Source organism: Alexandromys fortis, unplaced genomic scaffold (genome assembly GCF_014885135.2).
Source record: "Alexandromys fortis isolate MF-2015 unplaced genomic scaffold, M_Fortis_MF-2015_v1.1 scaffold_301, whole genome shotgun sequence".
Lineage (NCBI taxonomy): Eukaryota > Metazoa > Chordata > Mammalia > Rodentia > Cricetidae > Alexandromys > Alexandromys fortis.
In genome coordinates this window covers 119,052-132,561 of record NW_026068170.1, presented here as the reverse complement: position 1 = coordinate 132,561, position 13,510 = coordinate 119,052, and positions in this window count along the sequence as shown.

The following is a 13,510-nucleotide window of genomic DNA, read 5'->3' as shown; positions in this document are numbered from 1 at the left end:
TTTAATTGGGCAAGAGGACTTTGCAGGTAAAAGAAAATATTTAACAAATGCTTTGTATGAATATAGATATCAAGAGGGGGAGGATGCTGGAAGGAAACGGAGTTCTGTCCCTAAAACTCCATGCCTTCCTTTCTGTCATCCTTTTTTTTTTTTTTTTTTTTTTTTTTTGATTTTCACAGAGAACTAACTCAACAACTTTGTATGTTTCAAATGAAGTGGTGCTTATGTAAGCCCTCAGGGTCCAAAGACTCCATTGTAAACAAGCAACCTCTCCAGCCTGAAGCCTTCCTCTGATCCATACTTACATAGATACCTGGCCTTGTCTGAGTCAGCCTTTAAGAGTTGCCACAATTCTTAAGTCTATGTGTCAGAGTAAGCTTAGAAGTTGCATATTTTCTGTGTCACATTCTTTTCTCTTGGGAACCTATTTTGGTGAGTGCTCCATGTGAGTCCTCTTTTGAGGAAATGACCATTTTCTGTACAACTGTTCACACACATCCTGGTAAAGAAGCATACTCTTATTTTGACACTTCCTTCTTAAAACAAGCAAAAACAGTTTTTAGAATTCATTTGAACAAAGAATCTTCCTATTTTAAGATCTTGAACAAATGTTTTCTATGAAACAGGATAGGTAGCTTGTTGCATAATTATTGATTGGTTTGAGATAGAGCAGTTAAAAATTAAATTTTACAAAAAAGAATAAAGGATCTTATTAACAGAAACAACCTCCTTTTTCAATATATGTGTGTATAATATGATACACACACACACACACACACACACACATATATATATATATATATATATACTTAAATGCATATATTGTGCATGGTGCCATGTTATATAAGAATATTTTTACACAAGTAAACATTGTACATTGAATATATACACTTCCTATATACCATGCTCTCTAGAAAAGCTTAGAAGACAATTTCTTCGTGTGCCTTGCAGTATCACAAGATTAAATTCCTCATTGAAAACATTTCTTTAAAAATACTTTGATTTGCAAATATGACCACTTTTTCCAACACTTTCTAAGCCAATGAAATTTTAAATAAATTCATATGAATACTATTTTTTTAAAACAAAATTTGGTGAATATTTTATTTCTTATTTTTTGTATTATTATTTATTTTTTAGCTGAAATAATTTTTCTCACATACAATACACCCCAACCACAGTTTCTCCTCCCTCCACTCCTCTCAGCTTTCCCCCACAATCCCTTTTACCCAGATTTATTTCTCCTCTATTTCCCTTCAGAGAAGGGCAGAATTCCAAGAGACAAGAATCAAACATGACAAAAAAGATACAATAATTTTAGCAACAGTATTTATGGGAACCTCCTGCTACCTTTTCTATATTTTAGCTGTCATTAGAATTGAGATTTTTAAACATTTATTTATTTTATTTTTCGAGACAGGGTTTCTCCGTAGCTTTTGGTTCCTGTCCTGGAACTAGCTCTTGTAGACCAGGCTGGCCTCGAACTCACAGAGATCCGCCTGCCTCTGCCTCCCGAGTGCTTTGGACCTCCTAGGCCACCATAGAATCAATCAGCTGATATGAGTTGCACTAACTTCAGCTCTTTCTTCATTTATGGTAAGTAAATTTCCATATTTTCCTATTTCCAATTATTGGTGAAAAGTCTTTATATTTTTTTAAGAGTTTGTATGCCTTTGTTATTGTGGTTTGGCTGATTTTGTGGACCCGTTAGTGTTTGTGCTTTCAGGGTAAAAGACTGCAGGAGAAACACATGTACAACATGTGAATAGATTATGAGCCATAAATGTATGTAACTTAATTTCTAAAGATAAAGGAACACATTAATTAACCCCACAGAAAAGACTTTCCAAGCACTGTGAGGAACAAGGAATGAACCACAGTTTAATAAATGTTAATCAGAGACCACAGGTGAACATGGAAGTGAGTTGAGCAAAGCAGTGTGTCTTTGTGCTGAATGAAAGGCTTCCTTCTTCTCTAGGGTGGGATTTAAATGGGGAATTGGGATAGCTGCTGCTGTCTGTGATCACACAAATCTTTCACCTAGTCAGTGACCTCAAGAATCACATTCACATACAACTGGAGGATGAGCTTAGAAAAGGGTTTTATTGTAGATTCATGGGTGGGAGCCCAATTAAAAGAAAGTAGAGCTCTTGCGTAGAAGGAGTGACTCCACAGAATACAGGATGCCATTGAGCTCCTAGTCTAGGGGAGCTTTATAGAACTTAGGGACAAAGTGAGGGTGAAACACAGATGGTCATCAGTCCATTCTGTAGGTGCCTGGGTGTTTCCTCTGATTTCCAGTCATGACCTCTCACATTGTGTCTCGGCAGTGGTGTTCAGTTAAAGGAAGACAAATAAGGAAAACAAGACCTGCCTTCTCATATCCCTGGGGTCTGGTCATAGAAAGATATTTTTGCTCCAACATTTTTAGCATCTTAGTTGTTTTTACCAAGAAGAGAACCATTAAGGAGGCTGAGGACGTATATAGCTTTTTATCTAAGGCTGTTTGCTTTCATGGTCCCCTATTCTATAGACATCTAGCCATTTTCTGTTCGATATTTTCATTGTAAGAGAATGGAAAACTTTGACTCTAAGGAGACAAATTACTTAGGTTGTCTTGACAAAGGTTGAATATGTTGTGACAATGTTCTCTATTTCTATTCTATACATTCTCCCTCAGATAATACATTTTTCCTAGCAGATTTAGAGTGTGCTATGCCTATAAACTTCAAGAAGAAAATATTTGTCTTTCTGGAGAGCTTTGTGCTTTGTGAGAGTTTATTTCTAAAGACTACGAAAACTCTGCAGGAACCTTGCGCAGGTTTTTCCTCAAACAAAAGCAATATGAGTGATTGATGAAAGCTTCTGGATTAGGTTTTCTGAGCATGGAACAGATAGTGGAGTGCTGGACATTTTTAATTCATGGGAGCATCACATTTTTAATTTAGAAAGTTTAAAATAGTCACTACCAACTTCCTTTTATTTGAGGGTGTTCTTTATTTATTTGCCCATGTCTTCTGTTTTGTCTTAGGTACTGATTATGAATAACATTTTCATGGCACTGTTTTTGGCTGAAGTAAACCTTGAGTCATCACAGAGGACATATCCATTCTGTCAAATATTTCTGAGATAAATATATGTGGGCTGAGAAGCTGAGAGAATTTGGATATAAAGGAGATTTCCTTTCTCTAAGTGCCCCACTCACTTGGAACTGGATCTCCAGCAGATCCTGTGTACTCCGGGGCACCCGGAGGTAAATCTGAATTGATGTAGGGAGACTGACAGAAAGGGAGCAGTCCCTTTGCTTGTTAAAAAGACATCTGAAAATTGTCAGTGTGCAGGGTATGGTAAACAGAGTTAACTGAGGAGCCAAAACATAGCCTGGGAAATCATGCCCTATCTCACACTACAGACCTTCTCATTTTTAACAACATGATTTATAGTGAACATTTAGGCATTGAAAGCCCTGCTCTAAAGCACATTGTAAGGTGTGTCAGGTCTGCAAATTTTCATTTCAGAAGCACAAATCTGGTTGCTAATTTTAATTATTTGAATAATCCACTAATTATCCTTGAACCATTATGAAATAGCTCATATATTACTCTGGCTTAGTCTCATAAGGACAAAGTGAAGCTGAGATATGCATGTGTTTTTGTACTGGGTCAGACTGAGTAAATATCGATGAATGTTCTCAGAGGCCACTGGAAGAAGAAAAGGATCAGGAGTCTTACTAGAATGTGGTAATTGCCCAGCCTGCAAATATAAAGAGACAACGAATGGCAAGTGCTCCCCTCCCCAAATCAAGACTATCTGAAGTCTAGAGCTATGAGCCTAGGCCAAGATCTGAACTGTCTCAACTCTGTCCTTTATTAACCTTCATAGTCTCATTCCCTCACTGTGCCATAGGGTCACTTGTTGGAGCCAGATAAATGTTTGTTGAATAAAGTCAACATACAGTGATTAAAAACCCATTGTCATGGTGCAGTATTTCACATTTTAGCCATTTCAATTTTCAATGTAATTATACTAAGTCTACATCCCTTGTGCCTTTGCAAATTGGTCTTGATTCAGCCCTCTGAAGTTTTACACTCTATGCCTGTGTTTTCATACTTAAGCGATATCCATGATGACAGTCCAAGCTGGAGTGCTCAGCACTTCTTTCTTCTACGTGTGAGCTACCCCTACATTTCTCAAACATGTCCTAAGGGTCATTGACTCAGATCTTTCGTCATCATGACTTCCATACTCTTCTTAACCATAAACCTGAAGTGTGCCTTTGGAAGGGGTGAAATAACAATTCAAATGCAAGACACATCAGAGAGTGTTTTCCTTTTCAATCTCAAAGGATAGGCTGAGGATTTTAGCGTTAAAGAGAGTTGAGAGAATTGGGCCAGGAAAAAAATAGTGAAGTGTTTAGATAGGTGAGATCAATGACTATCTCCCAGATGAGAGACACATTGCAAACACACTGTAAAATGAATTAAATAGTAATTGAAAAATACCTGCAGAAAATTTGATTAGAATCTGGGGAATCTACAAAGGTAGCTGGATAATAAGAAATTAATTTCCAAAGCCCATTTGATTCTGTCAATGTACTTTATTCAGTAAATTTAAAGTTACTCCCATTAAAAGAATTAATTAAAATGCACTAAACTTTCTACAGCTGTGTCAGTGCGTGGAGAGAACTTGGAGGGCACTTGAAGCTATTTGCCTTCAAAATTCACAGGGTGAGCCATTTTCAACTGTCTCAAACAATTCTTTTTAAGCCAGTTTTTGCCACTTTCATACATGTATATAATGCCTTCTGGTTACTCCCCAACTCTCTTTTATCCCCCACCACTGCCCTTTTAACATGCCATCTTCCCTGATATCTCATCCTAGATTCATAACTTAGTTTCATCTCTCTCTCTCTCTCTCTCTCTCTCTCTCTCGCTCTCGCTCTCGCTCTCGCTCTCTCGCTCTCTCGCTCTCTCGCTCTCTCGCTCTCTCGCTCTCGCTCTCGCTCTCACTCTCTCGCTCGCTCTCTCGCTCTCTCTTGCTCTCTCTCTCGCTCTCGCTCTCACTCTCGCTCTGTGTGTATGTGTGCATGCATGTGCATGTGTGCCTTTGGTTTAATCAAGGTCACTTATGTGAACATTGACTTGGTACTACCCATTGGGATATATTAAGGCCACCAATGAATGTACATTAGAAGGCAGTGAATCCTTCGTTACTTGGATGTATAGATATGAAATAGTTTATCAGCGATGGGAGGAGCCCCTTGAGTTTTTCCTCCACCCTCGTCTAAATATTGATGGGTCCATTCTTGTGCAGACCCAGAACAGTCACTCACAGTTGTTGAAAGTTTATAATAACAATGGCTTCTATGTTACAAAGATGACATTTCATAGTTCTTCTTATCTTCCAACTCTTTCTGTCCCCTCTTCTCTAATGTTCCCAGAGCCTTAGAGAAAGAAATAAATTTCTTTTTTAGGGGTGAATGCTCAACTATTACTTGTTTTCAATAACTTGTCCTGACAAAAGGTCATGCTTTTAGCACAATACTCCAGAAATAGATACCTCTATGATTTAGGCTGAGTGGTAACTGTCTATGGATATGAACATACATTTAGAAGGTGTTGATTGGGCACTATGTCATTGAGATAAACCTTAGAATTACATTCTCTTCTTCCCTGTGTCTTATGCTTTCAGGTTGCATATTATTTTTATAGGGTTTAGAATAGCAGTTATGGACTTTCTCCTTTTGAGAAGGTCTCCAATCTAATCAGAGAGCATTTGTCTACTTTCATAACAGTATCACATGATTGTGTAATAGGAGCCATCTTCCTGACAGATTGATACACTTTTCCATAGGATGCACAGATAGGTAAGACCATTGGTGTCTTTGTGCCTTTGTTGCTACAATAGCCTTCACAATACTTCCTGTACCATGAGAACTAGAGAGCAGGAAAGAGGTGTCCAGTCCGTTCCTGCTCACTTTGTCTATATCATGCAAACAAGTTGTGTGATGTCATCAGCAACAGGTTTTAACGGTCTACTTCTGGGAAACAGTCAAGGTCAATGATAAGAGTAAGTGTTATTTCGTGGATCATTTGGCATTCGTGAACAATAATTCATAAGGAATTTATACGTATTTGCAGTAGAGTTGTTGTTTAATCACACAGATTTAAAAGTCAAATCTCTTGATTCACTTGATTCATTGAATGTATATCTCTTCTAATTTATTTTGTGTTTATTGGCTTGAAACTTTTTTGTTTACACTATATTTTGATCACATTTGTTTTCACCCAAACTCCTTCTAGAACATTCCTACACCCTACCTACACAATTATGTCTTCTCTCTGTCTCTCTATCTGTTTCTCTCTCTGTCTCTCTATCTGTTTCTCTCTGATTATATATATGTGTGTGTGTGTGTGTGTGTGAGTGTGGGGGGGTGTGTAAAAGAAACTAAAACAAAAATAAAAAAGACAAAAATACCAAATTGAACAAAATAAAAAGAACATAAAAAGCCTAGGATCAGTCCTGTGTTGTTCAACTATTCCTGGATCTGAGATTTCCAGTGGAGTGTGGTTGATTCAGCAACTGTTCTTTCCCAACAGGTGCCAACTGCAAATAGTTTCTTATTTATGGGTTTGATTTTGTGCTCACTCCCTTTCTTCATGCTGGGGATGTTGCTTGACTTGAACTTGTACAGGTCTTATAAGTGCTGTCTCTGTCACTTCACACGTGCACCAGGCCTGCTGTGTCTGGAAGGTATTGCTTCCCTAGAGCCATCTACAACCTCTGGCCCTTACAATTTATCTGCCTCCTCTTTCACACCCTGAAATGGAGGGGTTTGATGAAGACATTCCTTGTCGGTATAAGTAATTCAAAGTTTCTCACCCTCTGCACATTATCCAGTTGTGTGCCTCTGTGTTAATAATCATCTACTTCAAGAAGAAGCTTATACGATGATGGCTGAGTGATACGCTGATCTATGTGTGTAGCAACACGATACTAGGGATCATTTTATTACTATGTTCATTTAACAGATTAATGGTAGCTTAGTTTCCCTTAGGATCCATGGCTTACCAGTAGAAAATCTTAGCCACGTTAGCAGTGTCAGGCATGCATTTTAACTCATAAGATGAGCCTTAAATCTAATAAAAAGAAGTTGCTGCTTTTCTCATAACATTAGCACTACCATTGCAGCAGTCTTACACCAGTTCCTGTTATAGTTCCCAGGGTTTGTGTCTGGGTGACACTGACGACTATTCCTCTCCTCCAGTAGCACAGTAGTACCTTCCAATACCATGAACAATACTCTGTAGAAGTGAAACTTCTAGTTGCATCCCAGTTCAATTTCTTAAAATTCAGACCTAAGCAAGTGGTCTCTTCAGCAATAGGGTCTTACTATCCGGTTGTGGAGGGTAATCAGTAGCCAGGGGCACAGCAGCAGAAGAAGATGGTGGTGGGTAAGGATGGGGGTTAGGGATATGGGTCCTTGGGAACTAAATCTAGGGAGTGGGTCAATGCAGCTGGAAGGAATATCAATCACCTGTTCTGAATTTTTTACAGTCATGCCCTGCACTTGGGCAGTAGAAGCCTGCCACAGTTGGGGGCAGAGGTAGGACAATGGGACTAGAGGTGAGGTGGGACTGGTGGGGAGGATGGCAATGGAATGTGTCTTTGGGAACTAAATCCAGGGAGGGAATCAGTTCAGTTGATGTGTGGGTGATCCACCTCTTTTGACTGGTCATATGACTTTCATATCCCTTTTTAATTTGGTTGGCCTTCACACTACCGTTTCATCACTACTCTCCAACACACTCTACTTATTATTCAATTAATTTTAAACTTAGAGTGCTATATTTTTACAAAGCTGGTAAAACTAGAATATCATTTAATTTTATGATATTCAAGTTATAAACTTATAAATATACAGCATACATATGGTGTAGTCTATGAAGAAATTTTTAAAATTATTTTTTGCTTGTTTTAAGAAACAGGGTTTCTCTCTGTAACAGCTCTGGCTGTTCTGGAACTTGCTCTGTAGACCAGGCTGACCTTAAACTCACAGAGATCTGCCTGCTTCTGTCTCTTAAGTGTTGGGGTTAAAGAAAGGCATGCACCACCCCTTCCCAGCTTAGAATGATGTTTCAAAGGCCAGAGTAGTTAAATATTACATTTTCGAACTCTTCTCAATGATGACACCAATGTTTTGAAAGTTTAAATATGCAGATATATATATATATATATGTGTGTGTGTGTGTGTGTGTGTGTATGTGTGTGTGTATGATTACAAATATTTTAGGCATATAGAAAGTTTATGATAATAAATGATTATGGGTTTCAAATACTTTTTGGTAAAGACATCAATCAACTAGTAAATTAATTTTAATATTAAACACAACAACTATTTCACTGACACTACGAAATCAGGCAGATAGCTTTCTTAGTTAATGAAATTAGAGTTTTTGCCAGGCATGGTGATAGGCTTGAGAGATGGATGAACTGGCATCAGGACTTCTGGACAAGACACAGCTACATAACATGTTCAAGGCTAGCTTGGGACACAGGCAACCTTGTGGAAAAATAGTCTTTATTTTGTTATCCACAGTCCTTAAACTAGATCTGAATTATGTACCAAGATGTCAAGAGAATAGGTAAGACTAAAATGCATATATCAAATATTCAGGAGGAATACTGTAAATTAAGCCATAACAAATGGTATTAAAGAATGAAGAATAGCCATTAAGTGGGTATTACAGGTAAGAACTTTATTCATGATTGTTTTCAGGGGCTTGTAAACTTGGTTATCTTAAAGTAATAACCTCAACATATGGAGGAAAAGAACCAGTCACATGTACATTGACATTAATAGATGAATTAAGAGTCAGGTGTTAGAGTAAGGAAGTGATGTTTGGGCAATGATACACAGAAGTCAGTGGTCTGGGAAGTCCTTCTAACAACATTCCACCTACAAGTCAGAATCTGAGTCTAAATAGAGATGAGCAGGCTTACTCTTGAGCTCTTGCTTATAGAGTCTCCTACTGGGAATAAGAGAAAGACTGGTCTACTGATAACAGCCTTGTAAAGGGTCCCTCTGTAGAGATGAGAACAGAAAGCAAAATATACAACAATAATGCTTTTTAGCTTAAATGATATTTATATTACATCAGATGCAGAGGGGACACCAAAATAACTTAAAATGTTCCAGTAATTCCAGTCAGAAAAACAGGAACATTGACCGAGTTGTCCTGGAGAATGTCCTATCTAAAGTGTGTTCCACAAATCTTTGGTCAGTCACCTAGACCTCAGTGTTCTTGAGTATTTTTCTTCATTTCCGGGGGTGTGAACCTATAAAATCAGAGTGAGAAAGCTTCACAGTTACCTTGGGGGAATTAACGGAGGTCATATCTTCTATGTCTCTCTGATAGTGCTTCTCAGTATCCTGGGTAAAATACTGGCAAAAGCTCTGTCAGAAGAAAACTTCAGTACTATTATTGCTAATTTCCCTAAGGAATACCCTATTAGCAGAATGAGACAAATACAAGGAAGAAGCGAAAGTGACTGCAAGTGTGACTATGAGAAGGTCTCTTTCCAGATCCAAATTAAACCATGATACAGAGATCACCACAGTGCAGTGGGACCTGTAGCCAATCAGAATGTCCCAGTACTCTCTGGGGCCATAGCATAGGCAAATAATCAAAATTTCATTTTTCCTTAAGTGAGGATTGTAGGACTTGGGAACCAGCTTTGGAAATTTCTAGCATGAGCAGAAGGGAAATGCACACCCAGGCCTAGTAGTCTGTGAGTACCATGCATTCATGCCATGGCACACTAGCGAGATGAATGACCCTGATAGCGGAGTCAGACAGACACTATTTGAAATTAAGATTCTATATCACAATGTGAAATTCCTTGACGTTTTGATTTTCACTATAGTTTCTCCATAAGGACATATTTATATTAAAGTGCTTTCTTCACAATAAAAAAATAATTTCTGTGTGTCTCTTTTGCTTATGCTATGGACAGCAGAGGGGCAAATTTTATTAGTCAGTTAACAGTATCTCAAGGAGGGTGATATCTCCCTAAGTTGCTTTACAGAGACTGCTGTCAATTGAACTTGCACAGCTGGAGCTCTAGAGAACCAGAAACACTGAAAGACTCCCTTCACCATCACAATGAGGAGATCAAAAGACAATCGGAGGGGGTCACACAGGGAGTCCCTTTTCAGTTCCACAATGGGACAGTGGAATTGAATTTACATTATCAGGTTTGGTAACATGTACTTGCTGAGCTATCTCACTGCTCCCTCACTGACACCCTACTTGAAACAGGGTGTCATGTTGCCCAGGATGGTCTCGAACTCATGTTTAGACTAGACTCACCTGTCCTCCAAATCTTTCTGCATCTGTCTTCAAAGGCCTATATTATAGGCCTGCAGCCAACACCCATTATATGTAGTGCAAGGGATGTAATTCAGAAATTTCCGAATGATAGGTAAGTACTAATCAGTCTTATCTCCATTGCTCTTTTAAGTTTTAATCAATTTCTTTTAGAGGTATTTTAATTTCAAATAAAAATTAAGTAGAATGTGAGTCCCCATGGACTGCTATGATTTCCTGCAATGTGGACATTGTTTATGGTGTTGCACATATTGTAAGTGGACTTAGGCAGTGTTTATCATTGTCACCCAGCATCCATAGTTAGCATCAGCTTGCCTGAGAGTTATACATTTTATGAGTTTGATAAATGCATAATGGCATGCATCTACCATTGATGCATAAGATATAATTTTAAAAGTTCACACTTAAACTCCATTATAGCCTGGAGGGTGGTGCATGCCTTTAATTACAGTACTTGGAAGGCAGATTCTGATTTCAGGGTCACCCTCATGTACAGAGCCTGTTCCAGGATAGTCAGAAGTAAAATACCATTATGAAACCCAAAATGTTGTACACAATTGAATATTGCTCAGCTTTAAAGATAAATGATAAGTTGATATGATGAAAACAAAATTATACTGAATAAGGTCACTTAGGCAAAGAAAAACAAATACCTCATTTTCTGCACTAAATAAAGGGCCCAGTTTAAATTCTATTGCTTTGTGTACATGAAGTACATGGGAAAGTCAGGAAATTACAGACAGAACATTGACATGGGATGGATTTAAGAGAGGAGAATAGAATATATGTGAGAAGAACTCAGAGAGTGGGAAGACTGGGGGCAGAAAGCCTCAGTAAGGTCGTGTGGACCTAGAACTGAAAAGCCAGAGGCAAAGTTGACGAAAATAAAGAAAGTGAGGAAAGTACTGATGATCAGGCAGCCTTTAAAAAAATAACAATACGAAAGAGGATAATAGAACATATGTAAATAAGAAAGAAAATGGTGAGACTATTGGTAATTAAAGGTTTAAGTGGGTCTGAGAAAAGGAGGGGTAGTGGATCAGTTAAATATGCTTAGGATATTTAAAGAAACATTATGGAGTACCACTAATTTTGTAAGATATATCTCTATCTATCTATCTATCTATCTATCTATCTATCTATCTATCTACCTACCTATCTATCTATCTATCTATCTATCTATCTATCTATCTATCTATCTATCTATCATCTATCTATCATTTATCTATCTACCATCTATGTTATTATATCATATATTATATATGAAAGAAAGAGGTTTTAACAGAGGTAGCCCATGTTAGTCAATAATTTTGATCCAAGAGACGTGGATCATTAGATTAAAAATCTCAGCCCCAGGTTTGTCTTACTCCCAATGGGTTTTTGGTTAAAGAGGCTTCAGTGGCACCCAAAACAATAGATTATTGTCAATTTTCTTGTTTTTCCAGCATAACTAGAGTGTCACACACTACTGTTAAGGAAACCATACACTTTGATTGCAAGACACAATGAAATTATTCTTGATCTGACTTGGAAACCCTCCCTTCTGGTCAGATTTCATAGTTCTGGAAAGTTCAATGCAGGCTCCTCGGTTAGAGAAGACATCAGTTGTAGAGGCCAGAGGAAGCCCTGAGTAAGTGAAGTCTTGTGAGTATGTGCACATTGGCATAGCCACAACCTCTAGAGCTGACTCATGGGAAATAGTTGTTGCCCATATGTGGTAGGCTCAAGAGGCATGACAAAGCTTTGTTCAAGAGTCTGAATGTTTATAAACTATTGATCAGGGTGTGAGAAGATTAACAGTGGTGACTATTTCCTCTGGATGTTTACAACCTCAGACTTTGAGTACACAGACTTCCTACCAAGACTGACTAAACATTTCTCACTGTGCAATGCTTCATGAACATGCTGAGATTCCAAGTTATGGTAGTATTAGAGAATCCCAACTGACCCACCTTCATTGTACACGTGTCTTATCCACCTATCTCTCATTCCCTAATCTCTCCTAGCCAGAGTCACAGGACCCAAGTCAAGATCTTATCTAGTACTTAACCCTGCACACTGTACTATAAACCACTCAGGCAGGGTATGCCCACTGGTATAATAGAGTAAAGCGAACATTCTAGAAAAGTCATATGTCATCACAGAGAAACTTTTAATGCTTTGCTAAATGTTCGTGCTGTCAAACTTCCTTCTAAATACTTTTGTGTATTCCACAGATTTTGCTGTTCCCAACCTTGGTTTTTTATAAAGTTGTTATTCCAGTAGGCAGTGGTTAAAGAAGAGATGCCTTACTACTAAAAGTACTGAGAATAAGTAACTACGTTTGGTCATCTGTAGATGGAATGTTTATATCAACCCCCTTTTCTTTGAGGATCAGAGAACATCATGAATAAGGTGGAAAGACAGCATGTGAGATCCAGAAAATGAGGAGAAATATTGTCTTCTGAATATAACATGGATGGTATACTTGGTTATCCACACAAAGTTTGCACAAGATAAAGCCAGTTATAAATTCCAGTAGGAGTAAGAAGGTGTTTCGGAGGTATCCCCAGTAGTTGAGGGGATAGTGTCAGTTGATGGATACTGGAGGAGGGAGATTCATTTTCTTTCTTTTTTTTTTTAGCAGTGTGGACACTGATAGGTTTTCCATGCTGTCAAGGATAACCTCATACTCAAAGATATATGGAAAGTATTAATTGCACTCAAAAGAGTAAAAAGTAATTAATAAAAATCATAAAAGTTCATGAAGTTGGGTGAGATATGAACGATAGAGTCCTTGGAAGAGCTTGAGAGAGAAGGAGAGAGAGTAATAGATTTGATCAAGACATATTTATGATGTTTTCAAAAATAAATAGTAATAAGTAAAATTAAAGAAAAAAACTTTACTTCCAATTTTTTTGTCAATATTTTCAGAATGCTGAACATTTCATGCTGGAATACAGGTGTCCTTTCATGTGTTAACATACATGACTTCAAATAGAATAACAGAATAATCTTAAGCCTAATGTATAGTTGATATATTGAAACAACTTATGCTCATTTTAAATAAACATTTTAAAGCTATTTTACTTTATGTGTGTGTGTGTGTGTGCATGTGCATATGTAAGCATGGCACAGCA